We start from the raw sequence: 27,011 nt of genomic DNA, 5'->3' as shown, positions 1-27,011 counted from the left end.
GGCACCACCTTAGGGCTGGAGAGATGGCTCAGAGGTTAAGAGCACTGACTGCTCTTCCAGAGGTCCTGAGTTCAATTCCTAGCAACCACATGGTGGCTTACAACCATCTGTGATGAGATCTGGTGCCCTCTTCTGGCCTGCAGACATACATGCAAGGAGAACACTGTATGCATAATAAATAAATAAATCTTAAAAAAAAAAAAAGACAGGCACCACCTTACAGTGAAAGGATAGGAAAAAGTATTCTATGCAAATGGGATCAAGAAGTGAGCAGGCCTTGGGACCCTTTTCCTCCTACTGGGTTGACTCATCCAGCCTTGATATGAAGGTTTGTGCCTGGTCTTACTGTTGTATCTTGTTATTCCATGTTCAGTTGATATCCCTGGGAGGCCTGCTCTTTTCTGAAGGGAAATGGGGGAGCAGTGGAAATGGGGGAGAAAGAGGATGTGGAGGGAAACTGGAGGAATGAGGGAGAAGAGGTTGTGGTTGGGATGTATTGTATGAGAGAAGAATTAATAATAAATAATAATAATAAGGAGGAGGAGGAGAAGGAGAAGAAGAAGAAGAAGAAGAAGAAGAAGAAGAAGAAGAAGAAGAAGAAGAAGAAGAAGAAGAAGAAGAAGAAGAAGAAGGTGTTGCTGTCCTATCTGACAAAATAAACTCCAAACAAAAACTAATCAAAAGAGACAAAGAGGGCCTCCACAACTCATTTATATACTTGTGCTAAAACAGCTGTGATTGGCTAGGTAGAACCTAAGTTAATAATCTATGAAAATTATTCTATGCTACTTTTTGGTGGCTGGTAATATTCCTGGCCCAGTGAAAGTAATAAAAACTATTACCATTATTTCAAATGATTCTTTCTCCCTACCATAATAGTTGCTTTAAGTATACAATAGCAGATAATCTGTTGAGTATTCAAAACAGGCCCTTTGTAGCTATCAGGAATTCTTTTTCTCTGTTCTATTTTGTTATTTTTGACAAAGTATTTTGTATTTCATAGTATAAGCTTCTGGGCCTCATGATGACATTTTATTTATTTTTTTTAAAGATTTATTTATTTATTATGTATACAGTATATATGACTGCAGGCCAGAAGAGGGCACCAGATCTCATTACAGATGATTGTGAGCCATCATGTGGTTGCTGGGAATTGAACTCAGGACCTCTGGAAGAACAGTCAGTACTCTTAACCTCTGAGCCATCTCTCCAGCCCCCTCATGATGACATTTTAATTGAAGTATATCACATGTGTTGAGCATGTCTGCCTCCCGTTACCATCACCTGTCCTCTTTCCCCTCTCTCTACCTCTTCACAAATAGTCTCCTGTCTATATGCTGTCCATGTAGTCATCTATTCACACACGTGTGTGTGTATAAACCATTTGTGAAATAAAATAGTATACTTTGCTTTCTGTATCTGATTTATTTTCCTTAAAATTATGGTCTCCAGTTCCATCAGTTTTTTTCTAAAAAATCATATAATTTTGCTCTTTATAGCTGGATGAAACTCAGTTGTGTATATGCACATAATACATTTTCTTTATCCATTCACCTTTTGGTAGACACCAAGGCTGATTCCATAACTTGACTGTTGTGAATAGTGCAGCAAAGTACGTGGATATCCAAATCGCTCTGCTATGCTGGTTTTTAATTCCCCAGGGTTCATATAACAGTACTATTGTTAGCTTTTTGAGGAATCAATATGCTGATTTCCAGAAGCACTGGATTAATTTTCATCTCCAGCAATGTTACATAACGGTTCCTTATGCCCCACATCTAAGGCATCACTTCATCTTGTTTATTGAGTTAATGAGAGTCACTGACTGGAGCAAGCTATAATCTTGGTACATTTATATTTCCTTTATGTATCAGGATATTGGAGAGTTTAAGACAAATTGATTAGTCCTTCATCTTTGGTAACTTCCCATTGCTTTCATTCACATAGTGAATGACTTAGTCATTTTGGTATAATTTTTTAATTTTTTGTATGTAATGGATATTAATTTTCTGCCAGATAACAAGCAAATATTTTGTCTCGTTCGGTAGACTGTCTCTTCACTATGTTCTTTTCCTTTGTTATGCTTATCTTAAATATTCTACTAATTAAATTTGTTACTAGGCAATTTTACTCACCTGCACTGACAACGCTCACCCCCTGCTTCCCTACTCTCCTGGTCTATGCCTTTTGTTCCCCACAAATCTCTCTGTCACCGCCATGTCTATTCGTTTTGTCTTGTGGTCCACTGAGCTTATCCTGGGCAGTCTGTCTGACCATGAGCTTGAAGTTAGCATGTTGAGTCCGGTAGACTCGACAGTAGGTACACAGCTAAGGACACTGATTCCACCTCTCTCAGAAACTATTAACAGCCAATAGTTCAGGACTATTTGTTTTAGGGTTGTATTGTTGGGGCTAATTGCAGGTAATTACAATTGTGATGAGGCAGTGATTGCTATGTTATATCCCGTCTCAATCTAGTCTTACAAATTTAAATGTTGATAATTATTTTAAAAAATGTATGCCTGTGACTATAGAGGCATCTATACTATTTTATGTTACAAACCTAATTCAAAGTATCTTTTTTTTTTTTTTTTTTTTTTTGGTTTTTCGAGACAGGGTTTCTCTGTGTAGCTTTGCGCCTTTCCTGGGACTCACTTGGTAGTCCAGGCTGGCCTCGAACTCACAGAGATCCGCCTGGCTCTGCCTCCCGAGTGCTGGGATTAAAGGCGTGCGCCACCACCGCCCGGCATTCAAAGTATCTTATTTGGTATGAAAGTCAGTGGGTCCACAAGAATTTTTGTCTTTTTTTTTTCTCATGATGCATGGACGTTTGTGTACATACAAAACACTGTTGCCGCTCTGTTCTCTTCTTGGTTAATAAGGGTCTATGCCCTTCAAATTTTGTTCTAACAAATAGAGTCACATAAGAAAATGGTTCTAAGAGAAAGTCACATTTTATGGTTTTTCTTCATCAATACTTTTTAGACAGCTTCTAAGCTAGTATTTATCTTTTTAACTTAAATTACCTTTTAAAAAGATACGAAGTGAGTTATAATAAATTGAGTACACAAGAAGATATGAGATTCTAGACTAAATTAAATCAGACATTAAAACATTAAAGAAATTGGCAGAACTGCAAGCAATAACACTGTTGTTTGTAAGATACAATTGTTCTTCATAAAATATGTTATTTGTTTTAATATAGGATGGGTTTTATTGTGATGACTTAAACTAAATTAGCACAGTTTAATTTCTTAGCTATTGAAAGGACCAAGCAGACACCATAACAGGCTGCTCAGTCTTCTCTCAGAGATCAGGTCTCAATTTCAGTTTCCTCAGACTTGAGCAAGCAGTCTCTGGGAGGGCCATGAACAAAAGACATAGTCCTTACAGTAGCTCCCTTTCTGCATGTACTCTGACTGCTCAAGGTTCAGCCAGATGTTTACTGTCTGGGACCCCTCACCAACTTAAGAGCTATGTGCATGGGTCAGTGTGAATGTGCGAGGCCAGTCAGCCTCCTTGGCAGCTCAAGGACAGAGCCTGGGACTTGTCCAGGCCTGACCGAAATGATAACTGTAACCCCCAACCAGTGAATTCAAAGGTTACACACCCTCACCCAATCATATGATGCCAAGGCTTGTACCACCCTGCTTGTGTTTTTTCCCTTTATAAACCCCTCACCCTGAGAGCTCAGGGCCATCCTCCTCCACCTACTGTGTCAGATGTTGGATGTGGACCAAGCCCGGGCTTGCTTGTTATAAATAAACCCCTGTGTGCTTCACATCGGATATCAGCTCTGTGGTGGTCCTGTTTGGGGGTCTCGCAACACTGCCACAACACTGTAATTCTCTCTCTCTCTCTCTCTCTCTCTCTCTCTCTCTCTCTCTCTCTCGTAAGTTTTTTTTAATTTTTTTATTATTTTATTTTATTTTATTTTACAATACTATTCAGTTCTACATAACAGCCACAAATTCCCTTGTTCTCCCCCTTCCTGCACCCCTCCCCTTCCCCCCAGCCCACCCCCCATTCCCACCACCTCCAGAGCAAGGCCTCCCCCGAGGACTGGGATCGACCTGATAGACTCAGTCCAGGCAGGTCCAGTCCCCTCCTCCCAGATTGAGCCAAGCGTCCCTGCATAAGTCCCAGGTTTCAAACAGCTATCTCATGCAATGAGCCCAGGACCTGGTACCACTGCCTAGATGCCTCCCAAACAGATCAAGCCAATCAACTGTCTCACCTATTCAGAGGGCCTGATCCAGTTGGGGGCCCCTCAGCCTTTGGTTCATAGTTCATGTATTTCCATTCGTTTGGCTATTTGTCCCTGTGCTTTATCCAACCTAAACAGAGAATTCTCAACAGAGGAAACTCAAATGGCTGAAAGACATTTAAGGAATTGCTCAACATCCCTAATCATCAGGGAAATGCAAATCAAAACAACTCTGAGATACCACCTTACGCCTGTCAGAATGGCTAAGATCAAAAACACTGAAGACACTTTATGCTGGAGAGGATGTGGAACTAGGGGAACTCTCCTCCACTGCTGGTGGGAATGCAAGCTTGTACATCCACTTTGGAAATCAATATGGCACTTTCTTAGAAAATTGGGAATCAGTCTCCCCAAGATCCAGCTATATCACTCTTGGGTATATACCCAAGGAATGCTCAATCATACCACAAGAGCACTTGCTCAGCTTTGTTTATATCAGCATTGTTTGTAATAGCTAAAACCTGGAAACAACCTAGATGCCCTTCGACTGAAGAATGGATAAATAAATTGTGGTACATATACACAATGGAATACTACTCAGCAGAGAAAAACAATGACATCATGAGGTTTGCAGGCAAATGGATGGATCTAGAAAAAATTATCCTGAGTGAGGTAACCCAGACTCAGAAAGACAAATACGGTATGTACTCACTCATAGGAGGATACCAGATGTGGAACAAGGATGATTGGACTGCTACTCACATCACCAGGGAGGCTACCTGGAAAACAGGACCCCAAAAAAGACACGAGGATCTCCCAATGATGGAGAAATGGCTGGGATCTACATGAACAACCTGGACATGAGTGGAAGCAATGACGGGCCAGAGTCGAGGGAAAGAGAGCAGGAGATCCCAGGTGGATCAAGAACAGAGAGGGAGAACAAGGAATAGGAGACCATGGTAAATGAAGACCACATGAGAAAAGGAAGAAACAAAGTGCTAAAGAGGCCCACAGAAATCCACAAAGATACCCCCACAATAGATTGCTGGCAATGGTCGAGAGACAGCAGCAACTGACCTACTCTGGTGATAGGATGGCCAAACACCCTAATAGTTGTGCCAGAAACCCCATCCAAGGACTGAGGAATCTGGATGCAGAGATCCACAGCTAGGCCCTGGGTGGAGCGCCTGGAGTCTAATTATCGAGAAAGAGGAGGGTTTATATGAGAGAGAATTCTCATAAGTTTTTGAGACAAGGTTTCTCTGTGTAGCCCTGGCTGTCCTAGAACTCATTCTGTAGACCATGCTGACCTCGAACTCTGAGATCTACCTGCCTCTGCCTCCTGATTGCTAGGACTAAGGACCTGTGCCATCATGCCCAGACTTATTGTTCTCTTTTAACAATTTCTTATACACATATCCATTGTGTTGTGAACACATTCTCCCTCTCCTTCTGAACCCTTCTTCTTCCCAGTTAGTTTCCTTCCTACTGTCATGACTTCTTTTTGGGACACACCGAGTTTACTTAGCAAAAAAAACAATCAACTGGGCAAGAGGAAGCCCACAGAATAGGGGAGAATCTTTGCCAGCTATACATCTGACAGAGGATTTATATCCAGAATATATAAAGAATTAAAAAAAAAAGTCACAGCCAGGCGGCAGTGGTGCACGCCTTTAATCCCAGCACTTGGGAGGCAGGCAGGTGGATCTCTGTGAGTTCGAGGCCAGCCTGGGCTACAGAGTGAGTTCCAGGCCAGCCTGGGCTACAGAGTGAATTCCAGGCCAGCCTGGGCTCTGTCAGAGCGAGAGCCAAGACAGGCACCAAAAACTACACAGAGAAACCCTGTCTCGAAAAACCAAGAAATTTTTTAAAAAGTCACAAAAACAAATGACCCATTCAAAAAAATGGACCTGAGACCTGAACAGAGCATTCTCAAAAGAAGAAAAAAATGACTTAGAAATGTCTCCCCAAAAATGGTCAATCTCCCTAGCAATTGGGGAAATGCAAATCAAAACAGCCTTGAGATTTCCTCTTACACCAGTGAGAATGGTAAAGATCAACAGAACAACCACCAACAAATGCCGCCAGGAGTGTGGGACAAACGCTCATTAGCTTTTGATGGGATTTCCAACTGGTCGGGCCACTCTGGAATTCAGTGTGGAGAAGTCTCAAAAAGCTGAAAGGGAGTCTATCGCGTGAGACAGTTAAACCACCCTTTGGGCATATGCCCGAAGGACTCGACATCCTGCTCCACAGACACTTGCTCAGGCATGCTCATTGCTGCTCTGCTCACAATAGCTAGGAAACAAAAACAATCTCAAGTCCTTCAACCAAAGAACGGATAATAAAACTTGGTACATACACACTATAGGATATTATTCAGCTGTAAAAAAATATGAAGTCACTAATTTTGCAGGTAAATAGATGCATACTTTAAATGAAATTTTCCCATCTGGCTGGTTTTGGGTCAACTTGACACAAGCTAGAGTCAGCTGAGGGGAAGGAGTCTCAGTTGAGGAATGCCTCCATGAGATCCAGCTCTAAGGAATTTTCTCAATTAGTGATCATTGAGGGAGATCGCAGCCCATTGTGGGCGATGACATCCTTGGGTCCTGGGTTCTATAAGAAAGCAGGCTGAACAAGGCAGTAAGCAACTCCCATCCATGGCCTCTGTATCAACTCCTGCTTCTGGGATCCTGCCCTGTTTGAGTTCCTGTCTTGACATCCTTTGGTGATGAACAGCAATGCTGTTAGCCAGATAAACTTTCCTCCACAACTTGCTTTTTGGTCATGGTGTTTCATCATAGCAAAACAAACCCTAAGACAAGTTGGTACAAGCCTAGTGGGGTATTGCTGTGACAGACCTGACCATGTTTTGGGGAGGATTGTGGGAGGAATTTAGAAGGTGATCTAGAAAACCCAGTGAGTATTAAGAGCTCTGGGGGATGTCCCTTAGGAGCTTGGAAGAGAAGAATGTAGGGCAATGCAGAGGATGGAGGCATGGCTTGTAAAGTTTCAGAAGGAAGTTTAAAGATTATCATGGCCATTTGCTATTTTAATAAAGATTCTGTCATTCTGGTCAGCTGGTGCTGAAGAGTCAGTCATGATTAACAAGAGATCAGCACCATTGAAGTGAAATCTTTAATGTTACTAGGATAGCTGTTGCTGGTTAGCTGGATCTAAGAAATTAGCAGTGATTAAGAAGAGACCAACGGCCAGGCGGTGGTGGCGCACGCCTTTAATCCCAGCACTCGGGAGGCAGAGCCAGGCGGATCTCTGTGAGTTCGAGGCCAGCCTGGGCTACCAAGTGAGTTCCAGGAAAAGGCGCAAAGCTACACAGAGAAACCCTGTCTCGAAAAACCTAAAAAAAAAAAAAAAAAGAAGAAGAGACCAGCGTCACTGAGGAGAAGTCTTCTGGGAAGTGTTTCCTAAGAGCACAGAGAAGCTGTGTTCCAGAGGTGGCCAAGGTTGTACCTTGTGCTGGCAGCTGGACTTGGTGATGTGTAAGAGTCACCCAGGTGGTGCTGGTTTTCAAGGCATGAAGGGCTCATGAAGAGCAACTGAATCTTGGCACTGTGAGATGCCAGGAGAGGACATTAATGTTCAGTGGCACTTGAAGACCCAGGAATGAAGGGGTCATGCAGAGAATTGAGGCACCATGAAGAGAGCCTATCAGAGGCTATTGGTGAAAGGGCAGCTGGGTGGCAGCAGAAAACCCCATCGTTTTGGAGATGCCAGTAACAAGGGAAGAACACAGACTGCACCCACTCCCTGGGCTCCATATCCAGTACCAAGGGATGACCACACACTGCACCCCTCTTCTGGGCTCCATATTCAGGATCAATGGAAGATCACAGACTGCACCCCTAATGTGGGCTCCAATTCGAGTACCAAGGTATGACCACATCCCGAACCCACTTCTCTGGGCATGATATCTGGTACCAAGGGATGACCATAGACTGCACCCATTCCCCTGGACCCAATAACCACTACTGAGGGATGACCACAGACTTCATCACTCACCTGGGCTCCATATCTAGTACCAAGTGATGAACACAGACTGCAAGCCTCCCCTAGGCTCCATATCCATGACCAAGGGATGATCACAGAATGCACCCCTCCACTGGGCTCAATATCGAGTACCATGGGATGACCCCAGACTGCACCCACTCCCCTGGACTCCATATCCAGTAAAAAGGGATGACCAAAGACTGTACACACACCCCTGGGCTCCATATCCAGTACCAAGGGATGACCACAGACTGTACCCACTCCCCTGGGCTCCATATCCAGTACCAAGGGATGACCACAGACTGCACCCCACCCCTGGGATACATATCCAGTACCAGGGGATGACCACAGACCATAAACCCTCCCCTAGCTTTCATATCCTGTACCAAGGGATGATTGCACCCCTCCACTGTGCTCCAAATCCATTATCAAGGTATTGCCACAGACTGCACCCAATCACCTGGGCTCCAGATCCAGTACCAAGGGATAACAACAGACTCTACCCACTCCCCTGGGCTCCATATCCAGTACCAAGGGATGATCACAGACTACACAGCACACCTGAGATACATATACAGTACCAAGGAATGACCACAGACTGCACACCTACATGGGCTACAAATCCATTACCAAAGAATAACCACACACTGCACCTGATCACCTGGGCTCCAGAACCAGTAACAAGAGATGACCATAGATTGCTCCCACTCCCCTGGGCTCGATATACAATACCAAGGGATGACCACAACTGCACCCCTCCCATTGTACTCCATATCCAGTAGCAATGGATGACCACAGACTGCACGCACTCCCCTGAGCTCCATATCCAGTACCAAGATATGAACACACCCTGCGACGAATCACCTGGGCTCCATTTCCCGAGCCAAAGGATGAACATAGACTACAACCACTCCCCTGGGCTCCATATCCAGTACAAAGAAATGACCACCAACTGCACCTCTCCACTGGGCTCCATATCCTACAAAATATGACCACAGACTGTGCTCACTCCTCTGGGCTCCATATCCAGTACCAAAGGATGAAAATACACTGCGCCCACTCCCCTGCGCTCCATATCCAGTACCAAGGGCTGACCACAGACTACACCCTTCCCCTGGTCTCCATATTCAGTATACAAGGATGACCACAACTGCACCCATTCCCTGTGCTCCATATCCAGGACTAAATGATGACCACAGACTGCAGCCCTCCCCTAGGCTCCATACCCAGTACCAAGGTATAATCACAGAGTGCACGCCTAGCCTGAGCTCTATATTCAATTCCAAGGGATGACCACAGACTGTACCCAATCCTGGGCTCCATATCCAGTACCAAAAATGACCACAGACTTAACCGGTACTCTTTGTAACATATCAGTACCAAGGGAAGACCACAGATTGCACCCCTTCCCTGGGGTCTATATCCATACCAGGAAATGACCACAGACTGTAAACACTCTGCTGGGCTCCATATCCAGTACTAAGAGATTACTGAAAGAACCCCCAGTGGAGATCTTCCTTCAGGAGAGACCCCAAACCCAAGGAACACACCGAAACCACCGATCAGATGCAAAAGCAAGAGGGTTTATTAGATACACGGGTACACGGGGCGAAGTCTCTCGGAGGACTTGCGCGCCTTCCAGGGCAAAGGGGACTTTTTATGGGATTCCAGGGCAGAGGCGCGGCTACAGAAGCGAGAAGCATAGTTACAGGGTCCCTATTGGTTGTTTCAAAGAAGGCCAGGGTGAACTTGGGGTCGTATGTGTGTGGCTGATTTGGCCTTGCCCAGGCCAGCTGCTTATTCCTCAAGGCCAGGGGGCCAGCCATAAAATATCCTGATTTGACTCAACTGTCTTTCTCCCAAGGCCGCCGACCACAGTTATCTCTCTCTCCCAAGGCCGGATGGCTGGCCATAGTTATCTCTCTCAAGGCCGGGTGGCTGGCTACGGCTGTGAACTCCTGTTTTTCTGATTCCTTCAGAATGGCGTTTCTTAGGCTAAGTTATTGGGGGGGGACATTTCATCGGCCCAACGCCCCATGTCCTCATAATGGAGCGGGGGTCTTTCATTACCACTACCCTGGGCTCTATATCTAGGACCAAAGGAGGACCTCAGACTGCACCCCGCCCCTGGGGCTCCATTACAGTACCAAGGGATGACCACACATTGCATCCACTGCCCTGGGCTCCATATCCAGTACCATGGGATGAACAAAGACTGTACCCACTCTCCTGGTCTCCATATCCAGTACCAAAGGCTGACCACAGACTGCACCCAATCTCCTTGGCTCCATATCCATTACCAAGTTATACCCACAGAATTCACCCACTCCCATAGGCTCCATATCCAGTATTAAGGAATGACCACAGCCTGTAAACACTCTACTGGGCTCCATATCCAGTACCAAGTGATTACCACATACTGCACCCATCCCCTGGGCTCCCAATCCAGTACCAAGGGATGATCACAGCCTCCACCCCTCCCCTGGACACCATATCCAGTATCAATGGATGGCCACAGACTGCACTCACTACCCTGAGCTCCATATACAGTACCAATGGATGACCACAGAATGCACTACAGCCCAGGGCTCCATATAAAGTACCAAGCAATAACCAGAGATCACATCCCTCTCTTGGGTACCATATTAGTAACAAGGCAAGACCACAGAATGCAAGCCCTCACTTGGGCTCCATATCCAGTACCAAGGGATGACCAAGACTGCACCCACACACCTCGGTTCCTTGTCCAGTGTGAAGGGATAAACACACACTGCACTGCTCACCTAAGCAACATATCAGTGCCAAGGGAAGACCACAGACGTCACTCAAATCCCTATGCCCAATATCCAGTACCAAGAAATGACCACAGAATGCACCCTTCCACTGGCCTCCATATCCAGTACCAAACACTGAACACAGATTGAACCCACCTCCCTGGGCTCCATATCAGTTACCAAGTGATGACCACAGACTGCACCCACTCCCCTGAACTCCATATCCAGTACCAAGAAATGACCACCAACTGCACCTCTCCACTGGACTCCATATCCAGTACCAAGATATGACCACAAACTGTACTCACTCCTCTGGGCTCCATATCCAGTACCAAAGGATGAAAATACACTGCGCCCACTCCCCTGTGCTCCATATCCAGGAGCAGGGGATGACCACAGACTGCACCCACTCCCATGGTCTCCATATCCAGTAACAAGGGTTGACCACAGACTGCACCCCTCTCCTGGGCTCTATATCCAAGACCAAGAGATGATCCCAAACTACACCCCTCCGGTGGGCTCCATATCCAGAACTAAGGGCTGATCACAGACTCCACCCTTACCCTAGGCTTCATATCCAGTCCCAAGTGATGACCACAAACTGCACACACTACCCTGAGCTGCATATCCAGTACCAAGGAATCAACACAGACTGTACCCACTCCCAGTACCAAGATATTACCACAGACTGTACTCACTCCTCTGGGCTCCATATCCAGTACCAAAGGATTATAATACACTGTGCCCACTCTCCTGTGCTCCATATCCAGGACCAGGGGATGACCACAGACTGAACCCACTCCACTGGGCTCCATATCCAGTAACAAGGGTTGACCACAGACTGTACCCCTTTCCAGGGCTCCATATCTAGGACCAAGGTATAACCACAGACTGCACCCACTCCCCTTGGCTCCATATCCAATACCCGGGGATGACCACAGGCTGTAAACACTACCCTGGGCTTCTTATCCAGTACTAAGGGATGTTTGTAGATTGAAAACACTACCCTGGGCATCATATTAATAAAAAGGAAAGACGCCAGACTGCACCCCTCCCCTTGGTTCCATATCCAGGACCAAGGGATGACCCACTGACCTGGGCTTCATATCCAGTACCAAACAATGAACACATTCTTCCCCGATTCACCTGAGCTCCATTTCCTGTGGCAAAGGATGGACATAGACTACACCCATTCCCCTTGGCTCCATAGACAGTACCAACTGATGACCACTTCCTGCACCCACTACCCTGTGCTCCATATCCAGAACCAAGGAATGACCAAAGACTGCACCCACATGCCTCGGCTCCTTGTCCAGTACTAAGAGATGATCACACACTGCACTGCTCACCTAGGCAACCTATCAGTACCAAGGGAAGACCACAGAATGCACTCACTTCCCTGGGCCCAATATCCAGTACCAAAGGCTGAACAAAGACTTCACCCCTCTCCTGGGCTCCATATCCAGGACCAAGGTATGACTCCAAACTACACCCCTCCGGTTGGCTCCATATGCAGAACCAAGGGCTCATCACAGAATCCACCCCTCCTCTAGGTTCCATATCAAGTCCCAAGTGATGAACACAGACTGCACCCACTCCACTGAGCTGTACATACAGGACCATGGGATGACCACAGACTGTAAACACTGCCCTGGGATCCATAACCAGGACCAAGAGATGACCACAGACTGCACCCTCCCCTGGTTTCCATATCCAGTACCAAGGGCTGACCACAGACTGCCTCCACTCCCCTGGGATCCATATAAAGGACCAAGTGATGATCACAGACGGCCTCCACTCTCCTCGACTCTAATGCAGTACCAAGGAATGACCACAGACTTCACCCACTCCCCTGGGCTCCATATCCAGTACCCAGTATTGACCACAGACTTGACCCACTCCTCTGGGCTCCATGTCCAGTACTAAGGTATGACCACAGACTGCACCCATCACTTAGGCATCATAACAGTACCAAGGGAAGACCACAGACTGTACTCACTTCCCTGGGTCCAATATTCAGCACCAAGAAATGACCACAGACTGCACTACTCCCTGGACTTCATGTCCAGTACCAAGCGATTACCCCACACTTCACCTATTCTGTTGGGCACCATATCCAGCACCAAGGGATGATCACATCCTGTTGTACCCACTCCACTCACTCCACTGGGCTCCATATCCAATAGCAAGAGATGACCATACACTGCACTGCTCACCTAGGCAACCTATCAGTACCAAGGAAAAACCAGAGACTGCACTCACTTCCCTGGGCCCAAAATCCAGTGCCAAGGAATGTCCACAGACTGCACCCCTCCCCTGGCCTCCATATCCAGTACCAAGATATGACCACAGACTGCACCCACTCCCCTGGGCACCATATCCAGTACCAAGGGATGACCACAGACAACACGCACTCAAATGGGATCCTTGTCCTGTACCAAGGGATGAACACACACTGCACCACTCACCATGCAACATATCAATACCAAGGGATGACCTCAGACTGCAAACACTTACCTGGGCTCCATATCCAGTACCAAGGAATGACCACATATTGCACCCCTCCACTGGCCTCCATATCCAGTACCAAATGCTGAACACAGACTGAACCCTCCTCCCTGGGCTCTATATCAATTACCAAGTGATGACCACAGAATGCATCCACTCCCCTGTGCTCCATATCCAGGACCAGGGGATGACCACAGACTGAACCCACTCCCCTGGTCTGCATATCCAGTAACAAGGGTTGACCACAGACTTCACCCCTCTCCTGGGCTCTATATCCAAGACCAAGGGATGATCCCAAACTACACCCCTCTGGTGAGCTCCATATCCAGAACCAAGGGCTGATCACAGACTCCACCCCTCCCCTAGGCTTCATATCCAGTCCCAAGTGATGACCACAAACTGCACACACTACCCTGAGCTGCATATCCAGTACCAAGGGATCAACACAGACTGTACCCACTCCCCTGGTTTCCATATCCAGTACCAAGCGATGACCAGAGACTGTACCCCTCTGCTGATACTGCATATCGACTACCAAAAGATGACCACAGTCTGCACCCCTCCTCAGGCCTCCATATCCAGTACCAAGGAATGACCACAGACTGCACCCACTCCACTGGGCTCCATATCCAGTAAAAAGCAATGACCACCAAGTACACCTTTCCCCTGGGCTTCATATCCAGTACCAAATGATGATAATACACTGCACCCACTCCCCTGTGCTCCATATCCAGTAACAAGGGTTGACAACAGACTACTACTCTCCTGGGCTCCATATCTAGGACCAAGGTATGACCCCAGACTGCACCCTTCGCTGGACACCATATCCAGAACCAAGGGCTGATCACAGACTACATCCCTCCCCTAGGTTCCATATCAAGTCCCAAGTGATGAACACAGACTGCACCCACTCCACTGAGCTGTATATACAGGACCAAGGGATGACCACAGACTGTAAACACTGCCCTGGGATCCATAACCAGGACCAAGAGATGACCACAGACTGCACCCTCCCCTGGTTTCCATATCCAGTACCAAGGGCTGACCACAGACTGCCTCCACTCCCCTGGGATCCATATAAAGGACCAAGTGATGATCACAGACGGCCCCCATTCTCCTGGGTTCCATATCCAGTACCAAGGGATGACCAAATACTTCACACGTACCCTCGACTCCAATCCAGTACCAATATATGACCACAGACTGCACCCCTCCCCTAAGCTCTATATCCTGTACCCAGCGTTGACCACAGACTTCACCCACTCCATTGAGCTCCATGTCCAGTACCAAGGAATGACCACAAACTGCACCCCTTCCCTGGCTCCATATCCAGTACCAAGGGCTGAACACAGACTGAATTCAACTCCCTGGGCACCATATCCAGTACCAAAGGATGACTACAGACTGCAACCAACTTTGTACTGGGCTCCATATCCAGTACAAAGCAATGACCATCAACTGAACCTCTCCACTGGGCTCCATATCCAGTACCAAGATATGACCACAGACTGTACTCACTCCTCTGGGCTCCATATCCAGTACCAAAGGATCATAATACACTGCATCCACTCCCCTGTGCTCCATATCCAGGACCAGGGGATGACCACAAACTGCACCCACTACACCCCTGGTCTCCATATCCAGTACCAAGGACTGATGACAGACTGCAACCCTCCCCTAGGTTCCATATCCAGTACCAAGGGATGACCACAGACTATACCCACTCCCCTGGGCTCCATATTCAGTATCAAGGGATGACCATAGACTGCACCCCTCCCCTGGACTCTATATCCAGTACCCAGAATTTACCACAGACTTGACCCACTCCCCTGGGCTCCATGTCCAATACTAAGGTATGACCACAGACTGCACCCCTCAGTTAGGCACCATATCAGTACCAAGGGATGACCACAGACTGTACTCCTCCCCTGGGCTCCATTTCCTGTGCCAAACGATGAACTTAGACTGCACCCACATCCTGGGCTCTATATCCATTACCAAGTGATAACCACATCCTGCACCCACTCCAATGGGCTCCATATCCAGTACCAAGAAAAGACCATGGACTGCACCCACTTTCCTGGACTCCATATGCAGTATAAAGGGATGACCACAGACTGCACTCCTCCCCTGGGATCCATATTATAGACCAAGGTATGACCACAGAGTGCACCCCTCCCCTGGCCTCTGTATACAGTACCAAGTGACCACAGACTGTACCCCTCCTCTGGGCTCCATATCCAGTACCAAGGAAAGATCACGGACTGCACCCACTTCCCTGGACTCCATATGCAGTATACAGGGATGACCACAGGCTTCACCCACTCCTTGTACTCCATATCCAGGACTAAGGGATGACCACAGACTGCACCCCTCCCCTGGCTCCATATCCAGTACCAAGTCATACCCACAGAATTCACCCACTCCCCTGGGCTCCATATCAATTAACAGGGATTGACCACAGCCTGTAAACACTCTGCTGGTCTCCATATCCAGGACCAAGAGATGACCACAGACTGCACCCCTCCCTTGGGCTCCATATCAAATACCAAGGGACGAACATAGACTGCACCCCTCCTCTGGGCTTCACATCAAGTCCCAGTGATGACTACAGACTGCACCCCTTCCCTGGCTCCATATCCAGGATGAAGGAATGACTACAGACTGTATCCACTCCCCTGTTTTCCATATCCAGTAACAAGGGAAGACCACAGACTATACCCCACCCCTGATACTCCATATTCATTACCAAAAGATAACCACAGACTGCACTTACTCTTTGGTTCCATATCCAGTACCAAGGCATGACCGCAGACTGTACCCTCTCCTGGTTTCCATATTCAGTACCAAGGGATGACAAAAAACTGCACCCACTCCCCTGGGCTCCATATCCAGTACCAAAGGATGACCACACACTGCACCCCTACTGTGAGATCCATATTATAGACCAAGGGATGACCACACAGCGCATCCCTCCCCTGGCCTCCGTATCCAGTACCAAGTGATGACCACAGACTCTATTCCTCCCACAGGCTCCATATCCAGTACCAAGGAAAGATCACAGACTGTACCCACTTCCCTGGACTCCATATCCAGTATAAAGGGATGACCACAGACTGCACCCCTCCCCTGGGCTCCATATCCAGTATAAAGGGATGACCACACCTGCACCCCTCCCCTGGGCTCCATATCTAGTACAAAGGGATGACCACAGACTGTACCCACTCCCCTGGCTCCATATCCAGTACCAAAAATGACCACAGACTTAACTGGTACTCTGTGTAACATATCAATACCAAGGGAAGACCACAGATTGCACCCCTCCCCTGGGTTCCATATCCATACCAGGAAATGACCACAGACTGTAAACACTCTGCTAGGCTCCATATCTAGGACCAAGAGAGGTCCTCAGACTGCACCCCTCCCCTGGGCTCCATTACAGTACCAAGGGATGACCACACACTGCATCCACTGCCCTGGGCTCCATATCTAGTACCATGGGATGAACAAAGACTGTACCCACTCTCCTGGGCTCCATATCCAGTACCAAGGGATGACCACAGACTGCACCCAATCTCCTTGGCTCCATATCCATTACCAAGTCATACCCACAGAATTCACCCACTCCCCTGGGCTCCATGTCCAGTACCAAGGGATGACCACAGACTGCACTGACTAACCTGGGCTCCATATCCAGTACCAAGGAATGAACACATCCTTCCCCAGTTTCTCTGGGCTCCATTTCCCATTCCAAAGGATGGAAATATACTGCACCCACCTCCTTGGCTCCATATCCACTACCAAGCGATGATCACATCCTGCACCCACTCCACTTGGCTCCATATCCAGTACCAAGGGATGACCACCAACTGCACCTCTCCCATGGGCTCCATATCAAGTACCAAGATATGACCACAGACCGTACTCACTCCTCTGGGCTCCATATCCAGTACCAAGGATGAAAATACACTGCACCCTTTCCCTGTTCTCCATATCCATTAACAAAGGTTGACCACACACTGCACCCCTCTCCTGTACTCTATATCCAGAACCAAGGGCTGACCACAGACTCCATACCTCCCCTAGGCTTCATATCCAGTACCAAGTGATGACCACAGACTGTACTGACTCCCATGGTTTCCCTATCCAGTACCAAAGGATGACCACAGATTGCACCCACTCCACTCGGCTCCATATCCAGTACCAAGGAATGACCACAGACTGTACCACTCCTCTGATACTACATATCTATTACCAAAAGATAACCACAGACTGCACCCTCCTTGGTTTCCATATCCAGTACAACAGGCTGACCACAGACTGCCTCCACTCCACTGGGCTCCATATACAGTACCAAGTGATGATCACAGACGGCCCCCAGTCTCCTGGGCTCCAATCCACTGCCAAGGAATGACCACACAATTCACCCAGTCCCCTGGGCCCCATACCCAGTACCTAGGAATGATCACAGACAGCACCGTCTCCCCTCAGGTCCATATTCAGTACTAAGGGATGACCACAGTCTGTATGGTTCCTCTGGGCTCCATATGCAGTTCCCAGGTTTGAACACAGACTGCACCCCCTTCCCTGGGCTCCATATCCACTACCAAGGTATGAACATAGAATGCACCCCTCACCTAGGCACTACCACAGTACCAAGGGAAGACCACAAACTACAGTCACTTCCCTGGGCCCAATATCTAGTATCAAGGGATGAACCCATCCTTTGCCACTCTACTGTGCTCCATATGCCATGCCAAGTGATGAACAGAGAGTGCAACCACTCCAGTGGACTCCATATCTAGTACCAAGCGATGTCAACATCCTGCACCCACTCCCCTGGGCTCCATATCCAGTACCCAGTGTTGACCACAGACTTGACCCACTCCTCTGGGCTCCATGTCCAGTACTAAGGTATAACCACAGACCGCACCCCTCACTTAGGCACCATATCAGTACTAAGGGAAGACGACAGACTGCACTCACTCCCTGGTCCCAATACCCAGCACCAATGGATTACCACAGACTGCACCTCTCCCCTGGCTGCCATATCCAGTACCAAGGCTGACCACAGACTGTACCCACTCCCCTGGACTCCATATCCATGACCAAGGGATGACCCAACCTTCACCACTCTACTAGGCTCTATATACCGTGCCAAGGGATGAACAGAGACTGAAACCACTCCCCTAGGCTCCATATCCAGTATCTAGGGATGAAACAGACTGCACCCCTCACATAGGCACCATATCAGTGCCACGGGAATACAACATCCTGCACCTGCTCCCCTGTGCCCAATATCCAGTACCAAGGGATGACCACAGACTGCACTCCTCCCCTAGGATCCATATTATAGACCAAGGGATGACCACAGTCTGCACCCACTCCCCTGTGCCCAATATCCAGTACCAAGGGATGACCACAGACTGCACTCCTCCTGTGGGATCCATATTATAGACCAAGGGATGACCACAGTCTGCACCCACTCCCCTGTGCCCAATATCCAGTACCAAGGGATGACCACAGACTGCACTCCTCCCCTGGGATCCATATTATAGACCAAGGGATGACCACAGAGTGCACGCCTCTCCTGTGCTCCATATGCAGTTCCAAGGGATGACTACAGACTGCACACCTCCCCTGGGCTCCATATCCAGTACCAAGGGATGACCACAGACTGTACCCACACCCCTGGGTCCATTTCCCATGCCAAAGCATGGACATAGACTGCACCCAATCCCCTGGATTCCATATCCAATACCAAGGGATGGCCACATTCTGTACCCACTCCACTGGGCTCCATATCGAGTACCAAGAGATGACCATAGACTGCACCCACTCACCAGGGCTCCATATTCAGTACCAAGGGATGAACACACACTGCACCACTCACCTAGGCAACCTATCAGTACCAAGGGATGACCACAGACTGCACTCACTTCCCTGGGCCCAATATCCAGTACCAAGAAATGACCACAGACTGCGCCTCTCCCCTGGGCTCCATATCCAGTACCAAGATATGACCACAGACTGTACTCACTCCTCTGGGCTCCATATCCAGTACCAAAGGATGAAAATACACTGTGCGCACTCCCCTGTGCTCCATATCCAGGACCAGGGGATGACCACAAACTGCACCCACTCTCCTGGTCTGCATATCCAGTAACAAGGGTTGACCACAGACTGCACCCCTCTCCTGGGCTCTATATCCAGGACCAAGGGATGACCCCAGACCACATCCCTCCACTGGGCTCCATATCCAGTACCAAGTGCTGATCACAGACCCCACCACTCCCCTAGGCTTCATATCCAGTCCCAATGATGACCACAGACTGGACCCACTCCCTTGGGCTCCATATTCAGTACCAAGGGATTAATACAGACTGCAACCACTCCCCTGATACTCCATATCAATTACCAAAAGATGACCACAGACTGCACCCACTCCCCTTGATTCCGTATCCAGTACCAAGGGATGACCGCAACTGTAAACACTACCCTGGGCTCCATATCCAGTACTGAGAAATGACCACAGACTGCACCCACTACCCTGGGCTCCATATCCATTATCTAGGGATGATCACAGACACCACCCTCTCCCCTCGACTCCATTTCCAGTTCCAAGGGATGACCACAGACTGTAAACACTACCCTGGGTCCATATCCAGGACCAAGGGATGACCACAGACTTAAAAACTCCACTGGGCTCCATATCCAGCACCAAGGCATGACCACAGACTGCACCCCTCCCCTGGGCTCCATATCCAGGACCAACGAATGACCCCAGACTGAACCCCCCCAGGCTCCAGTTCCAGTTCCAAGGGTTGACCACAGACTTGGCCCCTCTCCTGGGCTCCATATTCAGTACCAAGGGATGACCACAGACTGCACCCCTCCCCTGGGCTCTATTTCCAGGCCTACAACTTCAGAGAAAGACTTTGCCATTACCAGAGTCCAGAAAACCAGAAAGGAAAGAAAAACCAAAGGGGAAAAAAACAGCTCTCCAACAAAGACAAATGCTGGAATAAACACCTGGACCTGTCATCATCCCAAATCCAGATGCTTAAACATCAGTGTAAGAACACAGAATAACAGAAAGGACCATATGACACTACCAGAACCCAGCTCTCCTACAACAGCAAGACCTGAACAATCCAACACAACTGAAGCACAAGAAAATGACCTTTAAAATTACTCAATGAAGATGACAGAGGTCCTTAAAGAGAATATGAAAAATACCTTAAAGAAATGGAGAAAAAGACAAACAAAATATTATAAGAAACCAATCAATTCCTAAAAGAAAGTCAAGAAAAAACAAACAGGTGAAGGAAACTGTCCAAGACTTGAAAATGGAAATAGAAGCAATAAAGAAAACACAGAGAGAATCCTGGAAATGGAAGATCTGGGTAAATGACCAGCAATGACCGAAGCAAGCATCAGCAACAGAATACAAGAGATGGTAGAGGGACCTCAAGCACTGAAGATAAGATAGAGTGTGGGGGCCCATCCCTCACTCCCCCCCATCTCCCCAGAGTACTCTTGAGTAGGAGCAGCAGGAAATATTAGTTAGAAGGATGGAGGGGAGAGAAACAGATAGGAAATACAGAATACCCTCGAGAGGGCCTGGATCCTAATCCATCGGGCCTGGACTGTCTCTGCCCTAGGGTATTTAAAGGAATGCCAAGGGGTGGAGCAAAAGACCTCACTCCAGCACAGCCAAGTACAGACCATCACAGACACCTGTACTCAGGCCCGTGGTCCAGTCATCCTCTTTATGCAGACCTGCTGGGTAAAGCCACTAGGAAAAATGAGCTCCAACAATAGAGAAAATAGATTTCATCGGTCAAAGAAAATGCTAAATCTAAAATATTCCTAACATAAAACATCCAGGAAGTCTGGGATACTATGAAAAGAATAATAGGAATAGAAGGAAAAGAAACCCAGCTCAAAAAAACAGAAAATATATTTAACAAAATCATGAAAGAAAAGTTTCTTAATCTAAAGAAGGGCATGCCTATGAGATGTGGATGGGGATGGTCCGGGGGAAGAGAGAAGGAAAAGGAGGGGGAACTGTGGTTGGTATGTAAAATGAAAAAAAATCTTAAATAAAAAGGGGAAAACACTTGAAAAAAAAAAAGAGGGCATGCCTATAAAGATACAAGAGGTTTACAGAACACCAAATAGATTGAATCATAAAATTAAATTCCCTCACCGCATAATAATTAAAACACTAAACATATGGAACACAGAAAGAAGGAGATTAAGGGGATAAAAATTGGAAAGGAAGAAGTCAAAGTATCATTATTCACAGATGATATGATAGAATATATGTGACCCCAAAAAACTCTACCAGGGAATTTCTACAGCTGATAAACACCTTTAGTCAAGTGGCTGGATACAAGATTAACTCAAAAAAATCAGTAGCCCTCCTATTACAAGCAATAAATGGGCTGAAAAAGAAATTGGAGAATCAACACCCTTTATAATAGCCTCGAATAATATAAAATTATTATATTATTTTATAATAATTATAAATTATTTGATGTAACTCTAATCAAGCAAGTGAAAGATCTGTATAATAAAAATGTATGTCTTTGAAGAAAGAAATTGAAGAAGATATCAGAAGATGGAAAGATCTCCCATGCTCATGGATCAGTAGGATTAACATAGTAAAAATGGCCATCTTACCAAAAGCAATCTACAGATTCAATACAGTCCCCATAACAATCCCAACGCAATTATTTACAGACCTTGAAAGAGCAATACTCAACTTCATATGGAAAAATAAAAAACCCAGGATAGCTAAAACAATCGTGTACAATAAAAGAACTTCCAGAGGTATCACCATGCCTGATTTCAAGCTTTACTACAGAGCTATAGTAATAAAAGTCACATGGGATTGGCATTAAAAAAAGACAGGTAGATCAATGTAATCAAATCAAAGACCCAGATGTAAATCCACAAACCTATTGACTCTTGATTTTTGACAAAGAAGCCAAAATTATACAATAGAAAAAAAGAAAGCATCTTCAACAAATGGTGCTGGTCTAACTGGATGTTGGTATTTAGAAGAATGCAAATACATCCATATCTATCACCCTGCACAAAACTCAAGTCCAAGTGGATCAAAGACCTCAACATAAATCCAGATGCACTGAACCTGATAGAAGAGAAAGCAGGAAATAGCCTTGAACACCCTGGCACAGGAGACAACTTCCTAAACAGAACACTAATAGCACAGGCACTAAGATCTACAATTAATAAATGGGACCTCATGAAACTGAAAAGCTTCTGTATGGCAAAGGGCACAGTCAATAGGACAAAATGGCAACCCACAGAATGGGAAAAGGTCTTCACCAACCCAACATCCAATAGAGGGCTGCTTTCCAAAATATATAAAGAACTCAAGAAACTAGATATCAACAAACCAAATAATCTAATTAAAAATGGGGTACAGATGTAAATAGAGAATTCTCAACAGATGAATCTCAAAATGGTGGAGAAAACACTTAAGAAGATGTCCAACATCCTTAGCCATCGGGGAACACAAATCAAAATGACTCTAAGATTCCATCTTACACTTGAATGGCCAAGATCAAAAACACAGTGAGCAGCTCAGACAGGTGAAGAGTGCAAACCTGTACAACCAGTATGGAAACCAGTGTGGTGGTTTCTCAGAAAATTGGGAATCAATCTACCTCAAGTCCTAGCTATACCCCTCTTGGGCCTATACACAAAGGATGCTCAGTCATAACACAAGGACACTTACTCAACTATGTTCACAGCAGCTTTGTTTGTAATAGCCAGCCCCTCAACCAAAGGATGGATTTTTTTTAAATGTGGTACATTTACACAATGGGATATTACTCAGCTGTTAAAAAAAAAAAAAAAAAAAAAAAAAAAAAAAAAAAAAAAAAAAAAAAAAACAGTGACACCAGGAAATTTGAAGGCAAATGATGGAACTTGAAAAAAATCATCCTGAGTGAGGAACTCAGACCCAGAAAGACAAACATGGTATGTACTCACTTATAAGTGGATATTAACTGTAAAACTGTTCGCAGACCCAGAGAGACTAGGTAACAAGGAGGGTTCATGAGATGACACCCAAATCTCCCTTGGAAGGGGAAATAGAAGAGATTTTGTGAGTGGACTGAGGGCAGGTGGGGATGGGAACCTGAGCAATCAGGTTGGGAGTCTGGGAACAGAGGACAAAAGTACTGAAAGAACCAATTGGAAAGGGGGGCATTTCAGAGTCAGGTAAAAAAAAATAGAACCTCCTAGGGATCTACAAGGATGACCCCAGTTAAGACCCCTAGCAATAGAGAATATGTAGGCTGAAGTGGCCATCTCCTGTGAACAGATTGGTGCCCAGCCCAATTGTCATCAGAGAGGCTTCATCCAGCAACTGATGGAGACAGATGTAGACCCACAGCCAAACATTAGGTGGAGTTCTAGGAATACTGCAGAAGAGGGGGATAAAGGATTGTAGGAGCCAGAGGGGTCAAGGACACCACAAGAAAACTCACAGAATCAACTAACCTGGGCTCACAGAGGCTGAACCGATGACCAGGGAGCCTGCATGGGACTGACCTAGGCCCTCTGCATATGTGACAGTTGTGTAGCTTGGTCTACTTGTGAGACTCCTAACAATGGGAACAGGGACTGTCTCCAACTCTTTTACTGGCTTTTGGGACCCTACTCCTCATATACTGGGTCACCTTGCCCAGTGTTAATGCCTGGGGAGGTGCTTAGTCTTACTGCAGCTTGACATGTCATGTTTTGTTGATACTCCTGGGAGACCTACCCTTTCCTAAAAAGAAATGGAGCAGGAGTGGATTGGGGTGTGGGAACAGAGGGAGCGTACCTGGGGGGGGGGAGACTGGGAGGAGAGGAGGGAGAGGAAACTGTGGCCAGGATGTAAAATAAATAAATAAATTTATAAAAATAAAAAAAAAGTCAACTAGGTATACAGCAGAAAAACCGAGTATAAAGAAAAAAAGAAAGAATGCAAGCTGATGAAGCCAGTAAGCAGCACCCCTCCATGGCCTCTGTATCAGCTCCTGTCTCCAGATTCCTGCACTGTTGGAGTTCCTGTCCTGACTTCATTTGGTGATGAACAGCAATGTAGAAGTGTAAGCTGAATAAACTCTTTCCTCCCCAACTGCTTTTTGGTCATGGTGTTTTGCAATACAAACCCTAACTAAGAAGAGCCCCCAAGAGAAGGCACAAGAAGAATCACAAGAATCAGAGACACACTCATTCATATAACCAGGAACAACCCCCCCCCCAAGAAACTGAACTGAAAGCTATAATATATGCGCAGAGGACGTGGTACAGACCCATGTAGGCCCTGTGTTTGCTGCTTTGATCTTTGTGAGTTCCTATGTGCCTTGCTTAGTTGATTTGGAGGGCCTTGTTCTCCTAGTGTCCTCCATCCTCTCTGGCTCTTGTACTCTTTCTGCCTCCTCTTCTGTGGGTTTCCCTGAGCTCCAAGAAGGAGAGATTTGATGGAGACATCCCATTTAGTGTTGTGTTCCAAGGTCTCTCTCTCTCTGTGTAATATCTGTCTGTGGGTCTCTTTATTTGTTCCTATCTGTTGCAGGAGGCAGCTTCTCTGATGATGGCTGAACAAGGCTGTTCTATGAGTGTAGCAGAATGTCATTAGAAGTCATTTTATCACTACATTCTCCTCCCATTTCTTTTAGACCAGTATTATTTGGTTTTATCCTAGGTCCCTAGGCTATCTAGTCTCAGGTTCTTGGTCACCCAGTGTCAGGTATGGTTTTCATCTTGTGGAGTGGGCCTTAAGTCAAATCAGACATTGGTTGGTGACTCCCACAAGCTTTGTGCCACCATTGCCCCAGCATACTTTGCAGGCAGAACGGATTGCAAAGGTTTTGCAGCTGGGTTGGTGTTTACCTTCTCTTTTGGTAGCCTGTAGAGTACCTTCCTGTACCAAAGATACTGGGATGTAGATGTAGGGATGAAAGTTCTATGTAGGCACCAGCTTCACTTCTCCATAGTCAATAAATTTTGTAGGTATTGTCTTCAGCAATAGGATCTTGCTGTCAGTTTGCAGAAAGCAACCTACTGTCTTGGCAACAGCCTGGATTGTTTTGGTATTTCTATGGGACTCCTTTGGCCAACAACTCAATTGGATGTAACCCAGTCCAGGTACTGGAAGCTTCATTTGGTGACAAGAGATGGCTAGTCGGGACTCAGCCTCCTTCACTTTTGGAGACTTCATTAGAATTGCCTTCATTTATTTTGGGAAGTTTCCACTGCACTAGGTTTCCATATCATCCCTCAAATGATCCTCAATTCTAGCAGTCTCTCCCCACATTCCCTCCTTCAACCCCATCTTCCCTTTCCCTCCCCACCTGATTCTCTTATTCCTATCCTCCTGCCCCCAGTCCACCCATAAAATTTATTCTATTTCCCCTCCCAAGAAGATCCATGTGTGTCCCCCCCAGTCCCTTCCTCTATATACCTAACCTCTCTGGGTCTATAGATTGTAGCTTGGTTATAATTTATTTAATGGTTAATATCCACATATAAGCACAATCAATTACTTTTTAAAATTATTTCTTTTATTATTTGAGATAATATAATTGCATCATTTTTCTATTCCCTTTCATCCTTCCAACTTCCCATTTACCCCTCCTTGCTCTCATTCAAATTTTTATGGTATCTCTTTCAGTTAAGTGTTGTTACACACACACACACACACACACACACACACACACGTATTCCTAAATACATAAATACTGCTTCAGCCTGTATGTTACTCTTATGTATGTTTTAATGACTGACCATTTGGTATTGAATAACCAATTAGTGTGATATTGTGTGTGTGTGTGTGTGTGTGTCTGTGTGTGTGTCTGTGTGTGTGTGTAACAACAATAAATGAAAAAGTAGACCACAAACTGGGAGGAGATCAGGAAGAGGAATATAGTTAGGCTTGTTAGGCTTGGAGAGAGGAAAGAGAAGGGCAAAATGATGTAATTATAATCTCAAAAATAATATAAATAAATAAAAATATAAAATAATGTTTTCAAAAACCATTTTTTTCATTTATATGAAGAAAAATGAGGAAATTTTGATTGGGACTGAGTTGAATTGGTAGATAAGTTTTTGAAGGATGTCCATTTTCACAATCATGATTGTTTCAATCCATAAGCCTTGAGGTTTTTCCATCTTCTATTTTCTTCCTAATTTTCTGTGGTGTTTTAAACTAATGAATTGCATTTATGTATAAATATATATTACATATATTATGTATGTATTAGAATTAAGTCACTTTGATTGTGGTAAATAATCCTTTTGTGTGTTCTTGAATCTGGTTTACAAGTATTTTATTATACCCTCAATAATTTTTACATTTATGTTTAAAAGAGAAATTGGTCTATAATTTTTCTTTTTTGTTGCCTGTTTACCTGGTCTTTGTATCAGATTAATGCTGGTACTGTTACAGGAATTTGGAAGCATATCTTCCTTTGCTATGAAATAAT

The sequence above is a fragment of the Peromyscus leucopus genome, chromosome X, assembly GCF_004664715.2.
Source record: "Peromyscus leucopus breed LL Stock chromosome X, UCI_PerLeu_2.1, whole genome shotgun sequence".
Lineage (NCBI taxonomy): Eukaryota > Metazoa > Chordata > Mammalia > Rodentia > Cricetidae > Peromyscus > Peromyscus leucopus.
The sequence above is the reverse complement of the archived record's forward strand: the minus strand, read 5'-3'. Positions refer to the sequence as shown.